At 40.2% G+C, this 26881-nt stretch overlaps 1 protein-coding gene across 2 annotated transcripts in view; it reads left to right on the forward strand.

The window, feature by feature from the left end:
- Positions 1 to 844: 844 nt before the first annotated feature.
- The window catches only part of LOC147124392 (E3 ubiquitin-protein ligase MARCHF3), a 140059-nt gene continuing 114022 nt past the window's right edge, over positions 845 to 26881 (forward strand). The window contains exon 1 of one of the 2 annotated variants that reach the window (XM_085986388.1): positions 845 to 1060. The gene's annotated coding sequence lies outside the window, so the exon portion shown is untranslated. Of the gene's footprint in view, positions 1069 to 26881 lie in introns of both variants that reach the window. The other variant, XM_085986379.1, reaches the window with a different exon arrangement.

The raw sequence follows: 26881 nt of genomic DNA on the forward strand, positions 1-26881 counted from the left end.
ACAGCTACTGTTTGGGGGCCTATAAACAACTCCTACCAATGTTTTCTGCCCCTTGCTGTTTTAGCTCCACTCAAACTGATTCTACCTCTTGATTTTCAGAGCCAAGATCCTTTCTCTCTACTGTCTTTATCCCATCCTTTATCAGGACTACCCCCTCTTCCTTTTCCATTTTGCCCATCTCTTCTAAAAGTTTGATGGTTACTAAGAAAAAAAAGTGAAACAAAAAATCAGAAAGAAAAATTGAGTGATTTAAGGGAACCCACAAAGCAGATTGAACAATCACAGGGTGATATACTTTTTTCACTATAAAATAGCAACCTTTAGATTGCAATATCTACTATAGCGCCCCCTGCAGTTACTTACCACTTCGAGGAAATCTCACCCCCTCCGACAGAATTTCATGATAAATAAATTGCTAGCAAGGCACCTTTGTTCCCATCTCCGTTTATTTCCAGCACAAGCCATACCTCTGAAACTTGCCTTGAAGTGAAATATACAAGATATGACAAACACTTTTTACTGCACTACTTGGCAGCTGAAAAAACAGAATTAGATACTCTCCTTCTGGAAGAGATTTTCAACATGCAGGTTGTGTCTACAGAGAGGCAGCGAGCTAGTTCGTTATTTAAAGTGCCCCGTAGCTGGTAATAATTCCCCATAAAACAATAATTAACAGTCGGCGAGAGGAACATTGCAAATTGTTCCTACAGTCTTGAAACATTGTCACCAGGAGGCGCGGTCTGCTTTGTATCTGAGGTGTTGAGGGGGAGCCCTGCCCGGCGCTGGGTTGTTGCTGATTGGGAGCCGCTCCCCAACCCTTCGTCGCACTGTCCCGGCTGGCTGGGGCGGCTGGCAATCACAGACCGGGGCGGGGCACCTCTCAGCTGGGAGGTGACGCTCGGGGAGGAGTTGTTTCTGGGAGCGGCGGCGGCAGCGACATTTGTTTCGTGGGCGGAATAGCTGTTTTCTTCCTTACGAGCTGCCTTTACAAAGTATTGAATGCAAAAGTTCTCTCTCTCTCATAATTGAAGCCGGGGGAAAGACAGAAGGACAAGCCCAAGTGAGTCGGTGAGTTTTCATTTTCTTGTGACATTTGAGTTTTCTGAGACATTTAACCGACTCCGACTGTAAAGTTTATTACGGACTGTGTGAAATTAACACTCCGGGTTGGGTGCAGACGATCCTGGACATTTTCATTTGTGGAATTGAAGGCTGGAAACTTGGTTGTCATGGTTCAAAAATAGAATTCTGTACGTGTCACCACAAAAGGGGCACGATAGCTGCGATCTTGAACTTCTTCCTGTGTCTGCCTTAGGCTGCACTCTGGCCGTGAACTTTACGAGCAGCGCCTTTACAAAGCGGGATTCTCTTTACTGAACAGTCCCTTCTGGCCCATCAGAAGGGACAAGGAGGCACATCTCGTGCGTGTTCTCTCCTATGACAAATTCGGGTGTAGTTTGTATCTAATTGTGCTCCAGCCAGCTATCTTAACCTTGTAGGTACGTCGAATTCAGTAAGTGATCCCGGTGAAAATGTTACAGATGGCAACAGATTGGTGGGTGTTTTTTTAATGACTTTTAAAGTACGTGAATCTTTACAAACAATTCAAGCATGTAAAACGTTTTTATTTATTATAGATTTTAAATGCACGCACATTCACATAGGTCGAAAATACTGCATTCGATCCTGGATTTATAAATTATGCTGGGCAATATTGGGTGACAAAAACCCATGAGTTCTTTTATCTCTCTCCGCTTCCCGGCAAAAAAAAAGAGAAATCTAAACATTTTTCATAATGGACATGTGTCTATTGTAGAACAGAAACGGTCAGAGGAAGAAACCGTCTTTCGCATCTCAAAATAGGAAACCGATTTGGCCTGTTGAGAAATGTGATTAGCAAGATTGACATTTCTGCTCCTGTAAAAAATCACCATTCAAAATTAACTGTGGTATGAAAACCACAAACAAACAATTTGCATTAAAATGAATAATATGGTTAATCAAGCCTCCATGTACTGTTTAAAATGGATTAAGCACAAGTTAAGCTAAAAGTGGCATTCTTCAGTATTTACATTAATTAATAATCAGTGTCTGAATGTTTGCTGCAAGTCTGTGACCCCATTTATGGATTAGGTTGAGACAGTTCCATGAAGAGTTTGAGTGAAGCCATCCAAACCCAATGAATATATTTCTCTCAGACACCCACTCTTCCCCTCCCCAACTATCATTTTTCTCTCCCTTCTTTGTTTACCTGGAAGGTGTTGACTCCTAGCTGAGGAATGGTTCCATCATGCTGGTCATCTTCTGGTACCTTGTTTAAATATGCAGTTCTTTTTGTGAGCCTAGTGAGTGTTGTCAGTCGATTTGACTGTTGATAGTATTGCAGCCAAACTGATCCTGTTCTTACTTTGAATCTATACACGTGCACTTCCAGCTTTGGGTGGTGATCAGGGGCAGGGATCCTGGTGGATTCCTGCCTTCCGCTCCCAGCCAAGCAGTGTTGAGACCAATTATAGTATTCCTGAAGACTTGGCTGAGACCAGCTAACTCTTATTAATTACAACATAGGTTTCTGTTTCTCCTGTTTTATTTTTGCTATGTTTTAGTTGGTAAGACCCAGAGCCAAGTTTATAATTTTAAGAACTAAATTCAAACAAATCAGGGAATAATTAAAACAAACAGTTTGGAGGAGAATATTTATCAATATTTCAGAAGGAAATGAATGGAAAGAAAGAAAAGAACTTGCATTTATATAGTACCTTTTACAACCTCAGAGCATCCAAAGCACTTCACAATCAATGACTACTCTACAAAAGTACTTCAATGTAATGTAGGGAAATACAGCCATCAATGTGCTCACAGCAAAGTCTCACAAACAGCAATGATATAAATTACCAGTTAATCTGTTATTTTGGTGGTGTTGGTCGAGAGATAATTTTTGGCCAGGAGAATGCTCTTGCTTTTTGAACAGTGGCATGGGATCTTTTGTATCCACCCGAGAGGGCAGATTGGGCTTCTGTTTAATAGAAATGCAGCACCTATGACAGTGCAGCACTCCTTTAGTACTGCACCAATTTGAGGCCGTGTAAAAGATCAGCAACATGTCATGTAAGCAACACAGACATGTGTAATCTTCCCAGTCCATGGCACTATGCACCAGTGTGCCCTGCCACAGCACTGCTATTGATCATTGGGACTGAAAGAAAAGATCTTCATGCCATTAAATTTCCCTATTGAAAATGCTATTTTTCCCCAATATTTTACTTAATAATGTAAAGGTATTGAAATACCCTAGGTATGACCTAACCTATAAACTTTTTGAAAAAAAGGTTACTGTTGGAGTATATTGAAATGGCATATAGATTGGATTTTTGGCAATTGAGAACAATCTGCAGGGCCATTTGCCAGACGTGCTGTATTTTTAAATTTTTCAGTTTAAACACCAGTATAATTATGGTACTACCTTAAATTGAATTAAAGTGTGCTCATTGTTTGAAAGAATATTCCAGCCTGGTCAGCTGTCTTATGTTAAAAGGAAACCAGGAATGCAAAGCACAAACAACTTTCTTCTTGCTCAATCAACTACTTCAAACATCCAAAATCACCCAGATTTCAAAGTGTTAATCTTGTCAAAGACAGTTGTAATACATCTAAAGGGATCTCAAGGGAAGAATGTAATTTAAAAAAAAGACGGTCAATAAGCTATTTTATGTAATGGGGTCAAAAATCTAGTAGAATTGCCCTTTTTAAAAAAAAAAAAAAAACCTCTCCTCTAAAAACCAACACTTGACCCCCTCCATCCTTGCAAACTACTACCCCATTTCCAACCTCCCTTTCCTCTCAAATACTTGAACGTGTTGTCGCCTCCAAAATTCGAGCCCATCTTTCCCAGAACTCCTTGTTTGAATCCCTCCAATCAGGTTTCCACCCCCACCACTGCACCGAAACAACACTTATCAAAGTCACAAATGACATCCTATATGATTGTGACAAAGGTAAACTATCCTTCTTCGTCCTTCTCAACATGTCTGCAACCTTTGACACGGTTGACAACACTCCTCCTCCAATGCCTCTTCACTGCCGTCCAGCTGGGAGGGACTACATTTGTCTGGTTCCATTCTTGTCTATCCAGTTGTAACCAGAGAATCACCTGCAATGGTTTCTCTTCCTGCTCCCGTACCATTACCTCTGGTGTCCCCCAAGGATCTATCCTTGGCTCTCTCCTATTTCTCATCTACATGCTGCCCCTCGGTGACATCATCCAAAAACGCAGCGTCTGTTTCCACATGTATGCTGACAACACCCATCTCTACCTTACCACCACCTCTATCGACCCCTCCACTGTCTCTGAATTGTCAGACTGCTTGTCCAACCACAAATTTCCTCCAACTAAAAGCTGGAAGACCAAAGCCATTGTATGCTAATGACACCCAGCTCTACCTCCCCATCAATGTTCCCTGTAATTTTTTGGGGGCTGCGCGGCACATTCAAAATACTGCGCATGCACCGTTTTTCCATTTAAAAGCCAACTGCACGGGACCTTCAGAGTGCTGCACGCCCACCCAGTTTAAAGGGAACATTGTTCACCACCAGCTCTTTCGACCTCACCACTGTCTCTAAATTGTCAGACTACTTGTCTGACAGATGAGCAGAAATTTCCTCCAACTAAATATTAGGAAGACCGAAGCCATTGTCTTGGTCCCCACCACAAACTCCATTCCATAGCCACTGACTCCATCTCTCCCTGGCAACTGTCTAAGGCTGAATCAGACTGTTTGCAACCTTGGTGTCATATTTGACCCTAAGATAAGCTTCTGACCACATAGCCACGCCATCATTAAGACCGCCTATTCCCAGATCTGTAACATTGCCTGACTCTGCTCCTACCTCAGCTCATCTGCTGCTGAAACCCTCATCCATGCCTTTGCCACCTCCGGACTTGACTATTCCAATGCACTCTTGGCCAGCCTCCGTAAATGTGAGGTCATCCAAGATTCTGCTGCCCATGTCCTAACTCTCGCCAAGCCCCATTCACCCATCACCCCTGTGCTCGCTGGCCTACATTGGCCCCAGGGTAAGTAACGCCTCTTTTATAAAAAAAATAAAAAAAACCTTTGTATTCAAATCCCTGTTTGGCTTTACCACTCCTATCTCTATAATCTCCTCCAGCCCTACAACCCCCCCCCCCCCCCCCTGAGAGCTCTCTGCTCCTCCAATTCAGGTCTCTTGAGCATCCCCGATTTTAATCGCTCCACCATTGACAGCCCTACCTTCAGCTGCCAAGGCCCTAAGCTCTGGAATTTCCTCCCTAAACCTCTCTACCTCTCTCTCCTCCAATAAGACGCTCCTTAAAACCTACCTCTTTGACCAAGCTTTTGGTCATCTGCCCTAATACCTCCTCATGTGGCTCTGTGTAGAACTTTGTTTGTTAACGCTCCTGTGAAGCGCCTTGGGATGTTTTACTGCATTAAAGGCATTATGTAAATGCAAATTGTTGTTAATCCTTTTTGAATTGACACATGCGTTGTACTTTGACCAAAGAATAAAATGCTCTCGGAATTGTAGGCAGACAATAGTTGAATCTATCTTAGCATCTTATTATCAGTTCCAGGAATAAGATTACTGTACATTTGCATTTGATTCGAAGTACGGTATTGAGTAAATTGGCAGAGAACTGAACCTTGATGGGGAAAGGGTACATACCTTGCATGGTTTGGCCCTGAGAGCCCAGGGCTCAAGCTGATGCCTGACTCTCTAAGTTGCTCTCCCTCATTTTGATAATTGGGGGCCTGTTTGTAGGAGATTCAGGAAAGACTTGGGAATCATTGTTCATGATGCACACACAAAATATTTTAGTTAGAATTTTAAAAAATAGCACAATCAAGAAATAAAACATATTTTCTCTCTAAGTATCTGGTTTAAATATCCTGCATGTAAAAATGAGCATTGACACTTCTGTTTAATTTTGAGTGTGCATAAAACCAATACAAAAAAGCAGTCAGTGTAAATGAATCAACAGAAAGCCAGAAATGTGTATCTTGTGCTTGCATCATGATGTAAAATAGTGTCTTAACACAAACACACATGTATGGCATTATTCCATGCATTTAGCATAATTTGATGGCAGATCTCGAGATCCAGGAAAATCTGGGTCTGGTATTATCATGAGAATTCCAGAGTTTGACTCCCTTATGTTTGACAGCATTATGGATGGGGAGAGAACTGTATGTTTGCTGCAAAAGGCACTATGTCAAGCCTGTGTGTCACAAGGTTGTAGGTTCAAGCCCACTCCAAGACTTGAACGTGTAATCTAAGATGTTACTTTAGTGCAGTACCAAAGGAGTGCTGCATTGTCAGAGGTGCTGTCCTTGGTTGAGAAGTTTAATGACAGCTCTGTCTCCTTGTTCAAGTGGAAGTAAAAGATTTCATAACCCCTATTAGAAGATGACAAGTGAGTTCTGATGTATTGCTCAACATTCCTCCCTCAACCAACACCATTAAAAACTGATTAACTGGTCATTCATTTCATTTGATGCTTGTATGATCTTGCGGTGTGCAATTGTCCACACTTTTATCTATAAAACAAAAGTGACTACATTTCAGAAACAATTAATTGGATGTGAAGTGCTTTTACACATCATGAGGATGCAGTGTGGTATTGTATAAATGCAAGTTTTTCTTCTAATGAGAAGCCAAAGGTATAATTTATATATCAATAAAACAAGAGTGTACACACAAGAGGCATAACTGAGTTATCAGGTCATTACCACAAGTGGGATATATATCCTATATATAATGGTTTCTCCATATTGTATCATATCTCATCTTGAGATAATTTAAATGTGAATAATTTGTGTAAACGTTTGACATGCAGAGTAACTTACTTTTTCTTGCGTTGCAAGTGGCAAGTCATTGGTTTGTACTCAATTCCTCCTGCAGAGTTCAGTCTCTACTATGAGGAGGGAAAAATACAGGAAAAATGCACCTGGATTGCTGTAGGATATGTCCTGCTGGCCAATTTAAATGGTGTAGATATAGGCAGAGGTCTGGAAGCAGGTGTCTGTTCACCTACTTGGTTAGAGCACTAATGTAAGTAATTGAGTGGAGGCGGGGGGGTTGGGGGGGGTTGGTTTTAAGTGATTTTTTTTTCTAAGCATAAATCAATGTGACTTTAATAAATTAAAAATATTTTTATTAAACATTCACATTTATGTGGAAAATACTTTTGTGTTGGGGTCACTCTTCCAGAATGAAGTCTACTGTTTTTAAATAATTTTAAAATGGTGTATATGATGAGCTTATGTAAAGTAATTAAACTTTGCAAGTGTAAGGGAACAAGTATTATTTGCAGATGCTGAGTGGAAGGTCTGTTTGCTATTTCCTACCCGAATTTCCTATGTCTCATCAGCTCCAGCCGGGCAGTGCCTCATTTACATTGCTTGGCTCCAATTAGAAATCTCCCACCCAGGAGGGAGGTCTGCACAATGCATACTTATAGGCCTGCACAAGGCTCGCCTCCCCACCATAACATTTTTAATGCTTTTACAGCGTGGCTTCAGATAAGTTTTTAAAAAGTGTTAGAAGTTTAATGAGATTGGTGAAGTCAAGCGTAGGTCCCTTGCAGTCAGAATCAGGGGAATTTATAATGGGGAACAAAGAAATGGCTGACCAATTAAATACATACTTTGGCTCTGTCTTCACAAAGGAGGACACAAATAATCTCCCAGAGATGTCGGGGAACATAGGGTCTAATGAGAGGGAGGAATTGAATGAAATCAGTATTTGTAGGGAAATTGATGGCATTGAAGGCCGATAAATCCCCAGGGCCTGATAATCTACATCCTAGGGTACTTAAGGAAGTGACCCTAGAAATAGTGGATGCATTGCTGGTCGTCATCCAAAATTCGATAGACTCTGGAACAGTTCCCATGGATTGGAGGATAGCTAATGTAACCCCACTATTTAAAAAGGGTGGTAGAGAGAAAATGGGGAATTATAGACCGGTGAGCCTGACATCGGTAGTGGGGAAAATGCTAGAGTCCATTATAAAAGATATAATAGCAGAGCACCTGGAAAACAGTGACAGGATCAGACAAAGTCAACATGGATTTACAAAAGGTAAATCGTGCTTGACTAATCTACTGGAATTTTTTGAGGATGTAACTGGTAGAATAGATAAGGGAGAACCAGTGGATGTGGTGTATTTGGCTTTCAGAAGGCCTTCGATAAGGTCCCGCATAAGAGATTAGTGTGCAAAGTTAAAGCACATGGGATTGGGGGTAAGGTACTGTCTTGGATAGAGAACTGGTTGGCAGACAGGAAGCAAAGAGTTGGAATAAACAGGTCTTTTTCTGAGTGGCAGAAACAGGAAGACAGATTATTATCTGAACGGCAATAGATTGGGAGAAGGGGAAGTGCAATGAGACCTGGATGTCCTGTGCACCAGTCACTGAAGGTAAGCATGCACGTGCAGCAGGCGGTTAAGGCGGCAAGTGGTATGTTGGCCTTCATAGCGAGAGGATTTGAGTACAGGAACAAGGATGTCTTGCTGCAGTTGTACAGGGCCTTGGTGAGACCACATCTTGGGTATTGTGTGCAGTTTTGGTCGCCTTATCTGAGGAAGGATGTTCTTGCCATGGAGAGAGTTCAGCGAAGATTCACCAGACTGATACCTGGGATGGCAGGAATGGTGTATGAGGAGAGATTGGGTCGATTAGGCTTATATTCGCGAGAGTTTAGAAGAATGAGAGGGGATTTCATTGAAACTTATAAAATTCTAACAGGACTAGACAGACTAGATGCAGGAAGGATGTTCCCGATGGTATGGGAGTCCAGAACCAGGGGGTCACAGTCTAAGGATAAGGGGTAAGCCATTTAGGACTGAGATGAGGAGGAATTTCTTCACCCAGAGAGTGATGAACCTGTGGAATTCTCTGCCACACAGGGCAGTTGAGGCCAATTCATTAAAGATATTCAAGAAGGAGCTGGATATATTTCTTGAGGCCAAAGGGATCAATGGATATGGGGAGAAAGCAGGGGCAGGGTACTGAATTTGGATGATCGGCCATGATCTCATTAAATGGTGGAGCGGGCTTGAGGGGCCAAATGGCCTACTCCTGCTCCTATCTTCTATGTATGTTTCTATGAGATTCTGAGGACTTTTAAAATTGGATTTTGCACTACAGTGGAGTATGCCATGCATTGTCAACCCCAGCTGGTATGAGACTGCCTTCCCCCAGGAGTTGGGTTCTGAACCTAATCTAGTGTTATGCCTCAACTTTAATGATGCTGTAAAGCAGAAACCGCTTCACGGTGACACTAGACATTGTAGTATGAATGTACCATAAATGTGCGTGTCTGTTGTAAGATTTGTACTTGTATGGTACAGTACTTTTAATACATTGCATAGCTGACAATTTGCCACGTGGCAATAATACATTGAGAGGTTGAGATGACATTAAAAAAAAGACATGAACTGCAAGAGCAGAGCTTGTTTAGTTTAACAGATTCCTCAATTGCAAGATGAGCTCTTGAATTTGTGGTGTTTAACGTGTATAATCTGGAATTTGGGGGCGGAAGTGATTGTGTGTTTGCCAAGATTTTTTGCAAAAATCAGCTGTTCCAGCAACAACCAGTAGCTTCTCTTGTGGTTTGAACTGAAATGATGGTTTTTTTATTTGCTGTGTCTTGTTGGCAACAGAAATTCCATGGATGTGATGTATTTAGATTTCAGATGATACCATGCCATGGAGGTGATTAGGTATGAAGGTGGAGAATAGGGGCAAGCTTCTGTGGTGAATTTAAAACTGGCTAAATTGAACATAAGAACATAAAAAATAGGAGCAGGAGTAGGCCATTTGGCCCTTCGAGCCTGCTCCGTCATTCAATAAGATCATGGGTGATCTTCTACCTCCTCTCCATTTTCCTGCACTATCCCCATATCCCTTGATTCCCTTAATATTCAAAAATCTATCGATCTCTGTCTTGAATATACTCAACAACTGAGCCTTCACAGCTCTCTGGGGTAGAGAATTCCAAAGACTCCCCACCCTCTGAGTGAAGAAATTTCTCCATATCTCAGTCGTAAATGGCCGACCCCTTATTCTGAGACTGTGACCCCTGGTTCTAGACTCCCCAGCCAGGTGAAACATTCTCCCTGCATGTACCCTGTCAAGCCCTGTAAGAATTTTATATGTTTCAATGAGATCACCTCTCATTCTTCTAAACTCTAGAGAATATAGGCCTAGTCTACTCAATCTCTCCTCATAGGACAAATTGAAGAAAGAATAGTTGTGAATGGAGCTGCATCAACAAGCAGGTGCCACAGGAATCAGTGCTGGGGCCATTGCTGTTTATACTGTATGGAGCTGGGGAGAAAATAAGCTGCTAAAGTTTGCAACTGACAATTAGGGAGGGGTACAAATAAATAAACCAAATGCAAATGACCTGGATAGGTTGGGAAGGTGGATTGATGATTAGCAGATGGAATTTAATATGGGTAAAGGAAAGTAATGAGACTAGGAAACATAGAAACATAGAAGATAGGAGCAGGAGTAGGCCATTCGGCCCTTCGAGCCTGCTCCGCCATTCAATGGCTGATCATCCAATTTCAGTACCCTGTCCCTGCCTTCTCCCCATATCCCTTGATCCCTTTAGCCTCAAGAAATATATCCAACTCTTTCTTGAATATATTTAATGAACTGGCCTCCACCGCCCTCTGTGGCAGAGAATTCCACAGGTTCACCACTCTCTGGGTGAAGAAATTCCTCCTCATTTCAGTCCTAAATGGCTTACCCCTTATCCTTAGACTATGACCCCTGGTTCTGGACTCCCCGGCCATCAGAAACATCCTTCCTGCATCTAGTCTGTCCAGACCTGACAGAATTTTATAGGTTTCGATGAGATCCCCTCTCAATCTTCTAAACTCCAGTGAGTATAAGCCCAAGGAAAATAAACAGTAGGGATATAAACTGGATGGTTGTTGGCTATAGGACACAACAACGGAAAGGGATAAGGGGCATTGATGGCTAGTTCCTTTATACCAACAGCACAGTGTGTGACAGCAGTAAGGAAAGCAAGCCAGATCTTGGATCTATAACTCGAGAGATGGAGCTCAGGAGGTAATGATGAGCCTGTACAAAGCACGGCTTCAGCCATACCTGTATAACTGTATACAATTCTGGTTGCCATAATACAGCAAGGATAACCAGGCATTGGTGGCATCGCAGTAAAGGGCAACTAAATTGGTATCTAGCTGAAAGATCTAAGCTGTGAGGAGTGGTGGAAGAGGCTGGAATCATTTACTCTGACGAGAAGGCTCAGGGAGATATTCAAGATTCTTGAAGAAATAGATAAACTGAATCCTGATATGTTCAAACTCTCGAACTAGCGACATGGGGACAATTTTAACTCCCCCCGCCCCCCCCCCCCCCAATCTGATAGAAACCAGGCAGGGGGTCAGTTAAAACCCACTTCTTCCCTGCCCCAATCTGGCTGACTGCAATTTAAAATTGCATGCAGCAAAGATATCCACCCCAAGCCATGTCATCAGGGCATGATCTGCTATTTTAACTTGTGGCCTGAGTGGTAGAGCAGTGGTGGCTTCCCTGCCAGGCCAAACCTGCCAGGAGCAGCAACCAGGACCAAAATAGTGGGGCTCCTCTGGGCCCCTCCAGAAAACCTTGAGCCTTCTCTGCCCTGAGCTTCCCTAGCCCCACCCCGACAGGATTCCCCTCCTGGAGCACTTGCCATGTGCCGGGGACTGTTCTCCTGAATCCTTAGTGGCAGCCTCTTGCAGCCCAATTTTTATGGCTGGGCAGCCACTTACCAGTCATTTTGCTGACTTTGCTGCATTTCTGCTGGGAGTTAAAATCGAGCCCAATTGGGCTCAGGCAGAAGAGGGAATGTGCACACAGTTTAGATTTAACTGCTTTACACAAAAGGTGATGAATGTGTGGAATGGACTGCCCAGGGAGCCAATAGAAACAGATCATCTGCAAAACTTAAAAGAACATTATAAATACTTGAGGGTGTGTGAGATTGAGAGATATTAGTTTATGGGACTGGGCATATGGACTGTGTATACTATTCTGCACATATTTCAATGTTTTAGTGGGATTACAGAATGTGTATGTAAACTTGTATTTCTATTTAGCTCAGAAAAGTTGTCAACATTATGTGCATAAGAATTTGTTGGAATGAGAAGATTTGTTAGAATGGAGAACAAGTAAAATTAAATTTATGGAAACTGTTGGGGTATGTTTGGATTACAACTATAGTGGTTTCACTTCACATTGAAGCTACAGTTGTAATGTAAATGCAGCCTAAATCCAGAGTCTGCACCCAACCTGACACTACAGTGAATAGGGTAAAATTCTCTGGAGGAGTTTTTGTCTATCTTGCTCCAGAATCAAATCGAACATTAACTCTGAATTTGCAGTACACCAATGGAGAACAGACACCACTTTGCACTGGTGGCTGGGGTTTTCTGTTGCTACACTTGTCAGCCCATCATGTTCCCTCCATTAAACTGACTGGGTAGTAATTGTTGGCTGGCAATCTCCGAAGCAGAAAACCCAGGCCATAGTGTAAATTACCCTAAATAGATGAGGGTCCAGGTACCTGTGGGTGCCACAGTGTTCAGTGCTAGGTATGTTCCAATTAATTGAGTGTTTAAGCAAACACTCTGTAGTTAGTCTGTAATGCCATGGGCCACTTGAGGTGTGTAACTGGAGAAATAGAATTTAAATAAATGAGTTTGGACTCATTCAACACTTAATATTTTGCGGTACATGTCAGTATACATTTGACTAAGAATAAATGCTGTTTGTTTAAAAAAAAAAAAAAAAAAATAGTTGAAGCAGTGCTTCTTGAAAATGGATCAGTTTAAGGTGCTGTCTGAGGGGTAAACTGAAGTCTTAAATCCAGGCTCTTTTCCATTACCCATTCATGCTTCCTGTCAGTATTCTGCCTGCTGAGCATTAATTGATCCTTGTGAGATAAATAGATTGTTTAGCAGGCCTCTATGAAAAGGATAAAGTTCAGTAGTGTTAAGAAACCAGAGTTTCCATTAGCTTATACCTCCATTTAACAAACGTACCCACTTGGTGAATGGATGGGAGGCCCTGGCAAATTCTGGAAAGAAAGGAAAAAGGCAGCTGGAGAAGCTCCTCTCAGTGTTGGGGCCTCCCATCCATTCACCAAGAGCATAGGTTTATTAAATGGAGCCACAAGCTGCTGGAGATAGAAATTATGAGGCAAGTGTGGGCAATTGACTTGGGAATTAATGTGCAACAATTCAAATGTGTTCATGCTCCTTTAGTCTTGGAACCAGCCCAAATTACATGCTGCTTTTTCCTTATCCTAAAAATTTGCAGTGAGGGATGCTTGACTTATATCGGGATATGCAATAAGGATGGTATGTGGTGCCATAGGGAGAAGGGAACCTTCTTGACCCTTTAAAGATTACCTTTGGGTGAGAGGATTTGTAGTTAAAGTAGTGGAATCATATAAATTACAGCACAGAAGTAGGGTATTTGGCCCAGCAGATCTGTGCTAGTACTGGCTCTTCAACTGAAGCTGTCTATTCTAATCCCATTTTAATGGAACAATAGAAATTTATAGCACAGGAGGCCATTCAGCCCATCATGTCTATACCAACTCTTTGCTGGAGCAATCCAAAACTAAGCTCACGGTCTCGCTCGCTCTATAGCTGTGCATCTCTCTCAGCTTGGTTCAGTTCTTTGCACTGTCTCCTGAGTCAAAGGTCATGGGTTCAAGCCACGCTCCAGGATTTGTGCACAAATCCTGTAGTTTGACACTTCAGTGCAGCACTAAGAATTGTCAAGAGATGCTGTATTTTGGATGAAATGTTAAACCAAGGCGCCATCTGCTTGTTCAGTTGATCTACAAGACCTTATGGCACTATTCAAAGAAGAGCAGAGAATCTGTTGGTGTCCTAGCCCCAATGTTCTCTGTAAACTGCACTTTGTTCTGCACGGCCTGTTTCTTTCAGTGCGCGGTCCTTTTTAAATTTCTGCACATGCATGGTATTTACAATGGAGAAGCCGGTGAGTGGCCCACGCTGGACCTTTCCCATTACTACATGGCCCCACGGCTTAGACGAACATTGGTCCTAGCCAATATTTACACTCGACTTACGTCACCAAAACTAGATCAATTGCTCATTTATCTCATTGTGGGACCTTGCTGTGCACAAATTAGCTGCTGTGTTTGTCAAATAGCAGCAGTGACCACTTTAAAAGTAAAAGTCATATATATTTTTAATTTGATTAAAGCCTTATTTTGGAAATCAGAAATTTCAGTTAATTGACAATTTTTTTCAGAAAAATATTGAACAATTTGTGAGGAAAAAATAATAGTGCTAACTAGTGGCTGAAGTTTGTAATTGCATAGTGATAGGAGCCCCCTAACACAGGAAAGTTGATTGAAATGTAGACATGGGAACGTACTATGGGAAAAGTTGACACGTGTAACCAAAATATGTGGAAATGTAAAGTAAATTTTGTAGTTGTAGTTTGTGCAGACATGAGATTTTTAATATAATGTAGCTATAGTTATAAAAGCCCTTGCTCTTGCCCTTTTGTTGAGGCCAGTCTTCTTTCATACTCAGCCTTCCAAATATTGCTTTTTACTTTTCTTCTGTGCTTGTTAGAATTCTCATAGCTTCATTCTGTAATATATATTTATCAGATGTCTTCCTTAACTCTGTTCTAACCTCTTTTATCTAAGAACCTGAAAATGATTCTTTACTACTATAAGATATCCATGAGGCCAAATTGGCACGTAGCTGAGATTACATAATTAATTTTTCAAAAGGCAACAGAAATTCTAGGATGCCACAAAGTGATCTGTATCTGGTGAAAGGAGCGAGATACACTCCTGATACTAATCATCTCTGCATTTCAAGAATTAACCCATCTAGATTGCTTTTGCAACATATTCCTTATTGACACTAGTATACTCCTGCTGAATTTTGGGGACAATTTAATCTGTCATATTTATTTTATTCTGGTGGAGGTCCATGTTACTCGTGATGGCTTTCTGTAGTTCTTAGAGACTGCAAAGGATTTTTTTTTTTGTTTCACTGGCCTTTGTATTCCTCTGTTTTTCATTGCACTGAATGTATTCTTCTCCTGCATATTGATTCTTGGGGGGGGGGGGGAAACAATAAAATTATTTAATGGAAATGGAATAAAGCCAATGATAACGGGTGGTTTAAAACAATAAATATTCCTCAAGATGTACTGCAGAAATGATTTGTGACAACTAAGCTGATTACTACAGCTGTTATAAAGAAGGCACATAAATACCATTATTTAGTCAAGGACCTTTCAGATGCTATTTGGACACTTGCATAGCTGGAATACTTCTTGAGTAATATGAGCGAATAACAACTAGTCAGTGCAGATATGGCATGTGTTTTCTCTAGTTCCATGTGGAATGAAAGCTTCTTTTGTAGCACAAAGACAGCTGCCTTTGGGTTAACCAATAAAAACTATAAGTTTGTTCTACAGGACGTGTTGCATTAACAATACAGATAACCCCATCTGTTTGAGTTGTCATACTTTTCCATAGATATGGGTGCTTCAGAAATGATTGGTTTGAAGCAGTTTGCATCCTCTAACAGTTGGTTCATTTTACTCTGTTAATAATGTGATTTCCAAGTTGATGCTAGAAAGCACAAGCCCTGGCAGTTTCCTTTTAATTGGGTTTAAAGTTCTGGTAAAATACAAGTAATGCATTCTGTTACTGTTGGGAACTAATCATGTTTGTAAAGTAAAGGTAGCTTTTTGCATGAGTTGGCCAAATTAAATAACTTACACTTAATAATTATTTATAAAACTGCCCAGCTACTTTTTCCATTTATTATTAAATTCTTTGTCTCCAGAGTTTAAAGCTAAATAGTGCAGCATGTTGTTACAGCGAGAGGTAATAATAGAGGTATTTTGATATTAATGTGTACTGTTGTCATGGAAGTGTTAGCAAAATTAGTTTCAAGCTGAGCTGTAATAGGGGCTATTTTACATTTTACAGAGTGAGTGGAAAACTGGCAGCAGCAGTTAGGTGTTGTCTCCTCATGGCTTCTCATAAAACTGTTGCCATCTGTCGTGACTAATGCTGTGGCTTAATGATTGTGGGAAGTACTCTGTTTACCACTTGCATTCCAGAAGCTTTAAAAAAAAAAAAAATATATATATATATATATATATATATATACCTGTAAATCTGTTCCCTTATTGATGATAGTTTGCTAGAAGAGACCTTGCAGGAAGGTTTTTAAAACAATACATCAATCATTGGAACAATTATTTTTTGATAAGGTCTCCATTTAGATTTTCAAATCTCTTATGATCTGTTTTGGTGTATAAAAGATTCTACGGCACTATTTTAAGATGCATAGGGAGTTCTTTGTGTCCTGGCTAAAATTCTCCCTGCAGCCAACACCACCAACAGATTAACTGGTCATTTGTTTATTTATTGTTTCTGGCACCTGGTTGTGCACAAATTGGCTGTCCTGTTTGCCTACATAAAGCTGACCACTCTTCAACAGAATTAATTGGTTGTGAAGCACTTTGGGAAATCTTGCATATGTGCTCAGGTGCTATAACTAAGTTCTTCATACGATTCCTTGCCTCAGTTTAAGAAATTCCTATCTGTCAGACAATTAATAAGATTTCTATGCTTTTCTTCTTCACTCACCAATTTACTTATATACAATCTGTGCAAATAGAATGTTACATATGCACGTAAAAAAGTGAGAGGATTGTGGAAATGTTGCCAAATGTTAAGGAGGAAGTCTGAGATAATTGAAAATGTATATATGTGGCTTGTAACCGTCATTTGCTCCTCAATTGAGTGGCCAAATAAGTTTGTTTTAGTTGTTTTGCAGCATTGATATTTAATGATCTAGATTGTATATAATGTTCACCATAGACAGCGTGTATATACTGTCACACAAGCAAAATACTATGGATGCTGGAAATCTGAAATAAAAACAGAAAATGCTGGCACTCAGCAGGTCAGACAGCATCTATGGCGAAAGAAACAAAGTTAACGTTTCAAGTTGATGACCTTTCATGAGAACTGGAAAAAGTTAGAGATGTAACAGGTTTTAAGCAAGTACAGAGGCAGGGAAAGTGGGAGGGGAGGAATGAAATCACAGGGAAGGTCTGTGATGGGATGGAAGGCAGGAGTGATTAAATGACAAAAGGGATGATGGTGCAAGGCAAAAGTGGGTGGTAATGGGGCAAGTGAAGAAACAAAAGCTGGGTCCAGAGGAGGTGTAAGTGGCAATAGCAGAATCCTTACCAACAGCTGCTGTCCAAAAGAATGGGAGCAGTGGTTATGATTGAAATAGTTGAACTCGGTGTTGAGTCCAGCTCGGTGTTGAGTCCAGAAGGTTGTAAAATGCCTAATCGAAAGATGAGGTGCTGTTCCCCGAGCTTCTGTTTAGTGTCATTAGAGCAGTGCAAGAGGCCGAAGACAGAGTGGAAGTGGGGCGGAGAATTACTAATAGGCTGCCGTGTTTTCCTACATTAAAGTAGTGATTGCACATCATTGGCTTTGGGGTATCCTGAGATCGTGAATGGCATTATGCAAATGCAAGTCCTTTCCTTCTCAGTAGAGATCTCTTTGAATATTAGATTCAGGTTTGTACTGATTAGTCTAGAAAAACTGTGTGTGTAATTTAAATTGTGTGTTTTGTAATCCTGTGACAATTGGATTATAGTTAAAATTTAAATTTCACTGTATACAAATTATGATCTTTAAGACCATCAATGTTGTTGGGGAATAGTTTATGTATTTTGTGCCTTCTGTATTGCATTAAGGTCTTGCTCCATAATTTCAGCATTTTCATAATTTAGATTACTGGGAAGTGGTGCATTTTCTGTCATCTTACTTTTCTGACTTTTCCCTTTTTCACTAATTGGAAAAATAGCATGGTCCTGGTTGGGATTTGTATTCCAGTTTGTAGCTTCCTACAGAGACTGTTGAGAATGAATGGCCTCTAGAGGAATATTGGAGATATTTGTAAGTAATGTTTTATGTTTTACTTTCCTGCTGTACTGCAGCTGCTAGAACCTGCATTTAGAACTATGCAAGTGGACAGTACCAAGTATGCTATCTCACTCCACCTCCTCACTGGGTCAGTGAAAATTCAAATGGTGAAAGAGTTGAGACAGTTGGCTCTTTCTAACATTAAATGATTAACAGGTGGCCCAGTGGACATCGTGAGCACATTAAAAATGTTCAAGTTAAAATCTAAATAAATATACTTTGCACTTCATTTCAGCTCTACATTACAACCAGTGCAAAGCCTAAGTTGTCTTGGGCTACCTTTTTGGAGGGGATTTCACACGAAACATTGATTTGGCTATAATTATACTGTGACTTGTGTCACTTTGAATCCAAAACTGCTTTGCAGCAACGTAACATGGGGTGTAATCATCTTGGTAATCATGTTAACTAATGCACTGTTCAAGTTTTCAAAATGTTGATACCCTACAACAGAGTGTATATTTTGTTAAACAAACACCGAGTAATGCTGGTTGTAAACTATGGCCCTTGCATGTCTACAAGAAACCCTGCTAGTTGCAGATTGATTACATTTCCTGATTCCTGATATTGCAGTTCAGAACAAAGTTTAGAATGCTGTAAATTTTGTATTATAGATGAAATAAAAAGAAAGACTTGCATTTATATAGCGCCCTTCACAACCACTGGACGTCCCAAAGCACTTTAAAGCCAATGAAGTACTTTTTTGAAGTGTAGTCACTGTTGTCATGTAGGAAACGCGGCAGCCAATTTGCAAACAGCAATGTGATAATGACCAGATAATCTGTTTGTGATGTTGATTGAGGGATAAATATTGACCAGGACACCAGGGATAATGCCTCTGCTCTTCTTCGAAATACTGCCATGGGATCTTTTATGTCCACCTGAGAGAGCAGATGGGGCCTTGGTTTAACGTCTCATCCGAAAGACGGCGCCTCTGACAGTGCAGCACTCCCTCAGCACTGCACTGGAATATTGAACAAATTTCTTTTACCTGTTGCTGCACAACCTGTGTCATTGATGTCTGACTTGCTAAGTGTGTAAATTTAAACATAGTAAGCCCATAGTAAACTGGTCAAATTGGAAGGACTGTTGAGAGTGGTGCAAAACTTGTGTCCTTAATAAAGAAGCTAACTTTTTTAAAAAATGCTTTAGGAATGTGGCTCAATTTTTTTAAGAGAGAAAATGGATTGAAACTAAAGTGCCATTACTTGTTCTATAGAGGGAGGCTTATTGCAAACTGCAAAAATCTCATAGGTAGCTTTTTCTTCAAAGTGCTATTTTGCCACAAGATTTGAATGAGGAGGAAGTGTAGTTATTACAGTATGGTTTGGTGTTAAATGTTTTTGACATAAAAAGTACGCAGGAAATCTTGTGCGGTGTTTATGTTGCAAATGTGTTAGCTTTGTGTTTCATAGTAAATATATCTGTTGATCAAATTTTTAGATATAGATAAAGCATCCAATTTAATGTTGCCTTTATTGACTTGGAGCAATAATAATAAAAAGTCCTCATTGAAATCTTGTAAAATTACTACTGCATGGCATCTTACCATTTAAATCTCTTCAAATAGTTCCTAAAACTTGGTTCATATCAAGAAACCATTGTTTCCATGCAATGGGTTGTAGAACAGCATTTGAGCAATTCTGTACACTAGAGCATATTTCTAAACAGTTTTATGTTTGTACAGTGCATAGTTCTGTATAGTGGGGAAATAAAGACCAGATGATAACTGAGATTAAGTACCTCTACCTACAAGATTTCTGCTACTTTGCAGAAGAAGTAGTGGCACCTTAATTTCTACAGGAAGGCCTGATTTTCTTTCTTGACTAAAACCATTGATTTCTATGTCTAGATGTGCCTATTAATGAAACAAAGAAAGGAAATAACTTATTGTGCTTTTCATGGCCTCAATATGTCCCAATGCTCTTTACACTTCAAAAGTACTTCATTGGTTGTAATCACTGTTGTAAATCAGGAGGCACAGCAGCAATTTGCACACCATAATGTCCCACAAGCAGCAATGCAATAAGTGACCAGATAATCTCTTTTTTTAGGGTTGGTTGAGGGATAAATGTTGACCATGACACTGGAGAACTCCCCTGATCATCTTTAAATAGTGTTGTGGGATCGTTTACATCCACTTCAGAGGGCAGTTGGAGTCTCAGTTTAACATTTCATCCGAAAGACAGCACCTCCAGCAGTGCAGCACTCCCTCAGTACTGCACTGAAGTGCCAGCCTTGATTATGTGCTGCAGTCTCTGGGGTAGGGCGTGGACCCACAACATTCTGACTCTGAGATGAGAGGTGCTACCACTGAACCAAGGCTGACACTTAATACCTACTGCAACAGTTATTCAGGTTTTATTTGAAGTACATAAAATGTGAAAGATTTGTTCAATTACTGTAGCATGATACACTCTTAGCGAGGGGGTAATTAGAATGAAGAAATTATAATAGGATATCTATGCTTTTGAACACCGATGGAACTGGATATCAAGCTGATCCGGTTAATATGCTGAGTCCTGCATATTATCTTTGTATCTTCCTCTTCAAATATTTAGTGAATAATATTTAGCGAATGTTCCTTTTTAAAATATGCATTGGTCTCTGCCTCAACCATTCCCTATGGAAAGCTCTTAAGGGCCATGACTCCATAACCTAAAATTTCACAAAACTTAGCACTACTTGACTGTTCAGAGATGCTGCCTTGAAAATTGGAATGTGTATGATCAGTGGTGCTTCCTTGAGGTTAAAGTTAGGTATGTCGTTGGACATAGAGGAACTTTTACACTACAGCTAAGCCATATTATACTTGACCTGGGAATATTTTATGCTCACACTCTGTGTAAATGGTGGAAAATAACCTTTCATTCAATGAACAAAAAAATTCCTAAAAATCTTCTTCAAAAATACATTTGTATTGATTGCATTGCCCTAATTACTGTTGTCTGAATCCATCAATGCACTTATGTTCCTGCTTCCAAGTGGGAACTGGTTTATACAAGACTGTAATGGTCTGAAATTCTTCTCATCCAGTTGAACATGTGGGGGAGGGGCGAGGTGGAAGAGGGATGAAACAGTAACACTATCCCTTTTAAGAAATTTGCACTGTTTACATCAAATGCTGTTCCCAGTTCCATAAGAACATTACAGAGAAGGGACTTGTGACTTCCCTTGTATGTATGTACTCTTCCCCTGCTCCCCATCCCAATATCTATTTCTTTTTATAATTCTTATGTGCCTTGCATCTTGGTAGATCTATCCATGACCTTTTTTAGGTTTTCTTCTTCCTTCCTGGTCTATGTCGACTTCTTTAAGGACAATATGGGTAAGCTTAGATCAATTTGCGTCAGTCCTATCCAGACCAGATAGATAAGAGTCCTTATGACTGCTAAGGAACCTTTGTTCATAGAGATTTGGTGTGTTTTTTCAAGAACAAACTCAGTTTGAAAAAAATCCCCAATACAGGGGAAAGCACCTGACCCCCAAATTTTGAAACATTACCTAACTGTCAGATGCTATTATTGGTACAGCAGTCTGAAAACAGCTATCAAACATACTGGGTTTAGTGTGAATCGACCAGTCTAGACTTTGTTGCAAGTACTATAGCATTCAAGCTAATTTGGTCAGTAGTCCAAACAGCAAGATTACTGTAAAAGCCCATCTCACAGATGTTCATGGTTAACTATCTTCGGCTTGCAAGCAGACCTGCAAAGTAAACTCTGGGAACATTCGGGACTTCAGAAAGTGTCAAGAAAAACATTGGCAATGGATAGGTATCACAAGGCTGAGAGGGATGGCAGAGAAGAACCCGCAGTCCATAGCCCAAGGCTTGGTAAGGTGAAGGAGAGTGGGGTATGCAGACAGGGTAAATTAAATTAAATCGAGTAACTTTACCTGGAATATTTACTTGATCCAAGGAATAAAATTTAAATAAAACTTACCAGCGGTGTCACGTAGAGGAATGAACCTGGGAGACGGAGCTTGGCAGAGGAACAGTGCTTCCTAGTGTTGGGAGACTGAAAGGTAAGTTTAATAATAATTATACATAACAATCTAATATTATAGGTTTAAAGTAATATCCAGGTGTGATGGGTAAGTATGACAGAAGTAGCACTGGACTAAAATCATGACAAAGGAAGCAATGTATGAAATGGACAGGAAGTGTGCCCTATGTGCAAAACTTTTAATATATCAGTAGATAGTATTGCAATTTATGAATAAGCTGTCTTTTTAAAACAAATTACTTGGCTCTTTTTAAAAAAAATCCAAACCTGCAAAAGACTTGGAACAAATAAAGTACTGCACCAATTATGTATGCTATGAGCCCAGGACACACTTCATCTGTTTTGTTCATTTTTTTAATTAATTTAAATCTGTATAATAGTAAATGACCAATAAAATTACCCAAACTGTTCTCCTCATCCCCTCCCCATCCAACTCACTGAACATTTACAGCAGTTTAATGTGATTTGTAAAGTAGAGCTTCCAGTGTTCATGAAAATAACTCATGCATGCACATTATTTGAAAGCTTCTTAAAGTTAAACCCAGTTTATCAAATAAAATTAAACAGCCTAAACAATTAACAGCAGTGGCTGTTTAGCAGAAATGGCCATTGCTAAATCTCCGATCTGATTAAAATATCAGATAGACTGGTGCCAGGAGAGGAAATGGTTCGGGATTTTAGTGTTGGCTTATGTCTGATGACGAGTTGTAATTCCTGCCCAATAGCACCATGTTGTTCAGGGGGATTATGGATTACATCTAGTAATGAAGAGATTTGTTTCTCCTGTGAGGCCAAACATTTACTCAGTCACAAGATGCATGTCTACAGGATTATTTTGAGGTCTGGTAGCCTAAAAAATGGAGTTTAGAAATACTCATGGATAAAATTGTAATGTATAGTACTTTAAGCAGAACAAGTTTACATTTTTTTAAAAGACTTTAAGATTTTTATTTTTTGCTTCCCCTTATTATTTCACTGGCCATATGGGTAACCTACTCCCAGGTCTCCACAGTTCTTCAGAAACTGGTTGATGCATGAGAATGTCTTGAAATTGAAATTACATTCATGCTGCCTCTGGAGAAGTGCCTAACTTCCACTCAGCATGGCTGCAGTTAGGAACTTAGCATGCAGAGGATCTCGGCAAGGAACCTGCATTCTACCACTCTGACATAAACACGCAGCAATGCATTACACCATTGTGCCACTTTTCTCACTAGTGCTGCCTTCTCATCTTACATGGTTCCCATGTTACACATTCACTTTTCTGATCCTGTTCCTCTGCCAATACCTATAACTAGCCATTAAGTGCATAAGTGGACTAGTGATTTTTCCTGCATCCATTCACTTCCTTTTGCTCTTAAATAGGAAATTCACTGAGTTGTCGGCATAAGCTTGTGTTCAATTTCAACTTTTTTAATTCAATGGGGGCGAGGGAAGTAAAATGAGGTAATTGGCAACAACTTGTGAAATACTTTATCAAGTACAAGCCAAACAATTTTTTTGGTATCATGCACTTTAAATTTACATTTAGAAATTTATTTTCTACAACTTTCAAATTTATCAAATGAGCCTTGCATTACTCTCCCAAAGACAGCTTTGAGAGGTAACCAACATTTATTTAAAAAAATTTGAGTATAAATATAATACTTGTATCCATTTTATTGCTAAAATTATGTCACTCTTCTATCATCAGTGGGATGATTTAACTGATAACATTATCCAGAGCAAGAAATGACAATTCAGCCCATTAAGCCATCTTCATCCAGACCTCAGTTAAAGATTTGCCACGGTAACCTATGATCCCTCTTCAATCTGGAATGATAAGTTCTTCTACCTGCAGAAGGCAAAAAAATCCAACAATACTATTAATTGCTTTAATTCTCAAAACACTTTCCCCACAGCTGTCAATCTAGTTCCTTAAGATGCAAATTGAATGCAAATCAACTACCTTCACTGGGAGGAGAGCAAAATACTGCAGATGCTGGAAATCCGAAATAACAACAGAAAATGCTGGAAAAACGCAGCAGGCCAGGCAACATCCGTGGAGAGAAATTAGAGTCGACATTTCGGGTGAATTTCTCTCCACGGATGTTGCCTGGCCTGCTGAGTTTTTCCAGCATTTTCTGTTGTACCTTCACTGGGAGTCTGTTTCATTAATGCTAATAAAATTAACACATGGGACATTTTCAGCTTGACCCTGGGCTTTAAAGGAATGGCACATCCAATACTTTGCTGATTTTTTTTAATTAAAAAAAGTACAAGTTAAAAATAGAGTTGGAATTTTAAATTTAAAAATGTATTTGAGGTAATAGCATTATAAACTATGCTTAGCCCGAGATTTATTTTAACCTCTGATACTGCAGTTTCCTCCTATTATCACTATAGGCAAGTGCATGGGCTCCTTCCTGAGGCATGAGCAAGATTGGAAACTTGCTGTTTGGAAACTACAAAAGCAGTCCTTTATCCTGCCTCTCTTGCACATGACATTAGTTCACTTTGTGAACTAATGCCATGTTTACCTTTGATCACTTTCTGAATTAATTTGTTTTATACAATAAAACTTTACGATACATTGGTAGCTGCTTTTAAAATAAATCTACTGATTTGACCAGATTACACTATAATGCCTTATAATGTCACTAAAATGATGACCAATTTGACTATGAATGCTTTGTAGATCAATATATATAATGGCCCGTAATTTCCGATGGGAGGCTTCCTGCGTGCGGATGCCTCCTATCAGGAAAAAGGTCTACGCACTTATCTGAGGGCTCACGAGGTCCGGACGTTTCCGATCCTGGGCCTATCCAGTCGAAATGCGCAGGGCCCACGTATCTCGGGGCGCATGCGGTTCGCAAGTGTCCCTGAGATCACGTGGGCCAGGTGAGCCAATGAACGAAGGGACTTCTCCAGGGCAGGCGTCCGATCTGTCAAGAGGATTCTTGACAGATCGGAAATGCCGGTTTTCAGTGCATGCGCTCCGCATGCCTTCATACTTTTGACAGATAGACCTGTCCAAAGTATGAATAGGGATCACTGAAAAAAGACACTAAAACATTAAATAATTTTTTTTAAATCACCTTTTTAAAATGAGTTTTAAAAAATAAAGTTTTTTACGGAGCTAAAAATAAACTTTTTTTTAAAAGTATTTTAAAATTATAAATGAGTGAATTTTTTTAACTTTTTTAAACTCTTATGCTGGTAAAAGCAGGCCTTACACTTTTACCAGGTGTAAGATTTCTAAGGGTTTTCTGCAGGCGGAGGTTCTGCAGAAAGCGGAACTCTCCACACGCAGAGGCCCTTCTCCAGGGCAGGCGTCCGATCTGTCAAGAGGATTCTTGACAGATCGGAAATGCCGGTTTTCAGTGCATGCGCTCCGCATGCCTGAAACCGGCATTTCCGATGTCCCCACGGGTGTGTATACACCCATAGGCATCGGAAAATACGGGCCAATACCTATAACATATGCACAACTGTCAATTTTTTCCAAACTGGAAAATTGTAACTACAAAACAGTAAAACAATAAAATTGGATTGGCATGTTCATAATGGCCCAGATTTTGCAGTAGGAATAACGGTGAGGCTATCGGCATTTACCGTTACTAAGGAGTAAATCGGACAGTAACTTCCGGCGTCCGCACACGGAAATCAGGAAGTGGCTTTTCGATTTGCCATGCCCCTCCATAAGCTTTGCTACACCAGTATTTCGCCGAGAGATTTGGCTTTCAAACACATGAAAGGCGTGACGTTGTGGTACTTACCTACTAGATACACACTAAACACGTCAGAAAAAGTTGGGGCTTGTTCATTCAAGTGTAAGTGAATTTTTAATGGCATGGCAAGTCTTAATTACTACCAAACAACCTCTCTGCCACTGAAAATGTACTTTTACAAGTGTGGAGTTGCATTCCTTCAGATTCTAATTATTGTTGGAGATTTTTTTTAATTGAAAACTAAAATTAATTTTTAACTTTTTTTTCTTTTGGTCTCTTATCTCTAGCTCTTAATCCCATCTTTCTTTCCCTCTCTAATTTCTGTACATGATTTTACATTGAATTAAATATTCAGACTTGCACTTCCTGGTTGAGACTGTGTGCCTCAGTATAGATTCTTCAATCTGATTGGTTGAGGAGGCCCACGGTTGCTTGCCCTATTCACACTGGACCCAGATGCCCTGTAGACTCCCGACAACCGTAAGTTGCTGCTCAAAAGTCCACAAAATGTGTGTTGGCAGCTATAAGCATAATGAACGGCAAGCACCGTTTGTTTGCCGCTGACCTCAAAATCCGAGACAATATTTTATGTTCTTTAACAATGTTCCCTCTTATTTTTTGGGGTTACGCGGCCCATTTGCAGTTTTGTGCACGTGTGAAACTTTACATTGAAAAAGTTAGTCCCAAGCTATGCGGGACTGGCAGAGAGCTTCGCGGCCACGTAGCTAATAGGGAACGTTTTCCTTTAAATATGTTAGCTTATAAAGTTGAGGGGGATAAATTGGAAGAGAGGCATGCAGAAAAAAAAAGTAGAGCACATTTTAGGAAGACAGTTTTGTCAATACAAAATAACTGTATAATACTTGGTAAGAAGCGCAGTAGAAAGAAAAAGGAGACCAATTTGGCCAATAAGGATTTATAATAAGGCCACTGCAGGGGCTAAGGATGAAAGTATAAAGCAACGCATAGACCTGAGTTTTTTTATTCGTTCCTGGGATGTGGGCATTGCTGGCAAGGCCAGCATTTACTGCCCATCCCTAATTGCCCTCGAAGGTGGTGGTGAGCTGCCATTTCAGAGGG

This window comes from Somniosus microcephalus, chromosome 1 (assembly GCF_052327205.1).
Source record: "Somniosus microcephalus isolate GS21.2 chromosome 1, FLI_Smic_1.0, whole genome shotgun sequence".
Classification (NCBI taxonomy): Eukaryota; Metazoa; Chordata; class Chondrichthyes; order Squaliformes; family Somniosidae; genus Somniosus; species Somniosus microcephalus.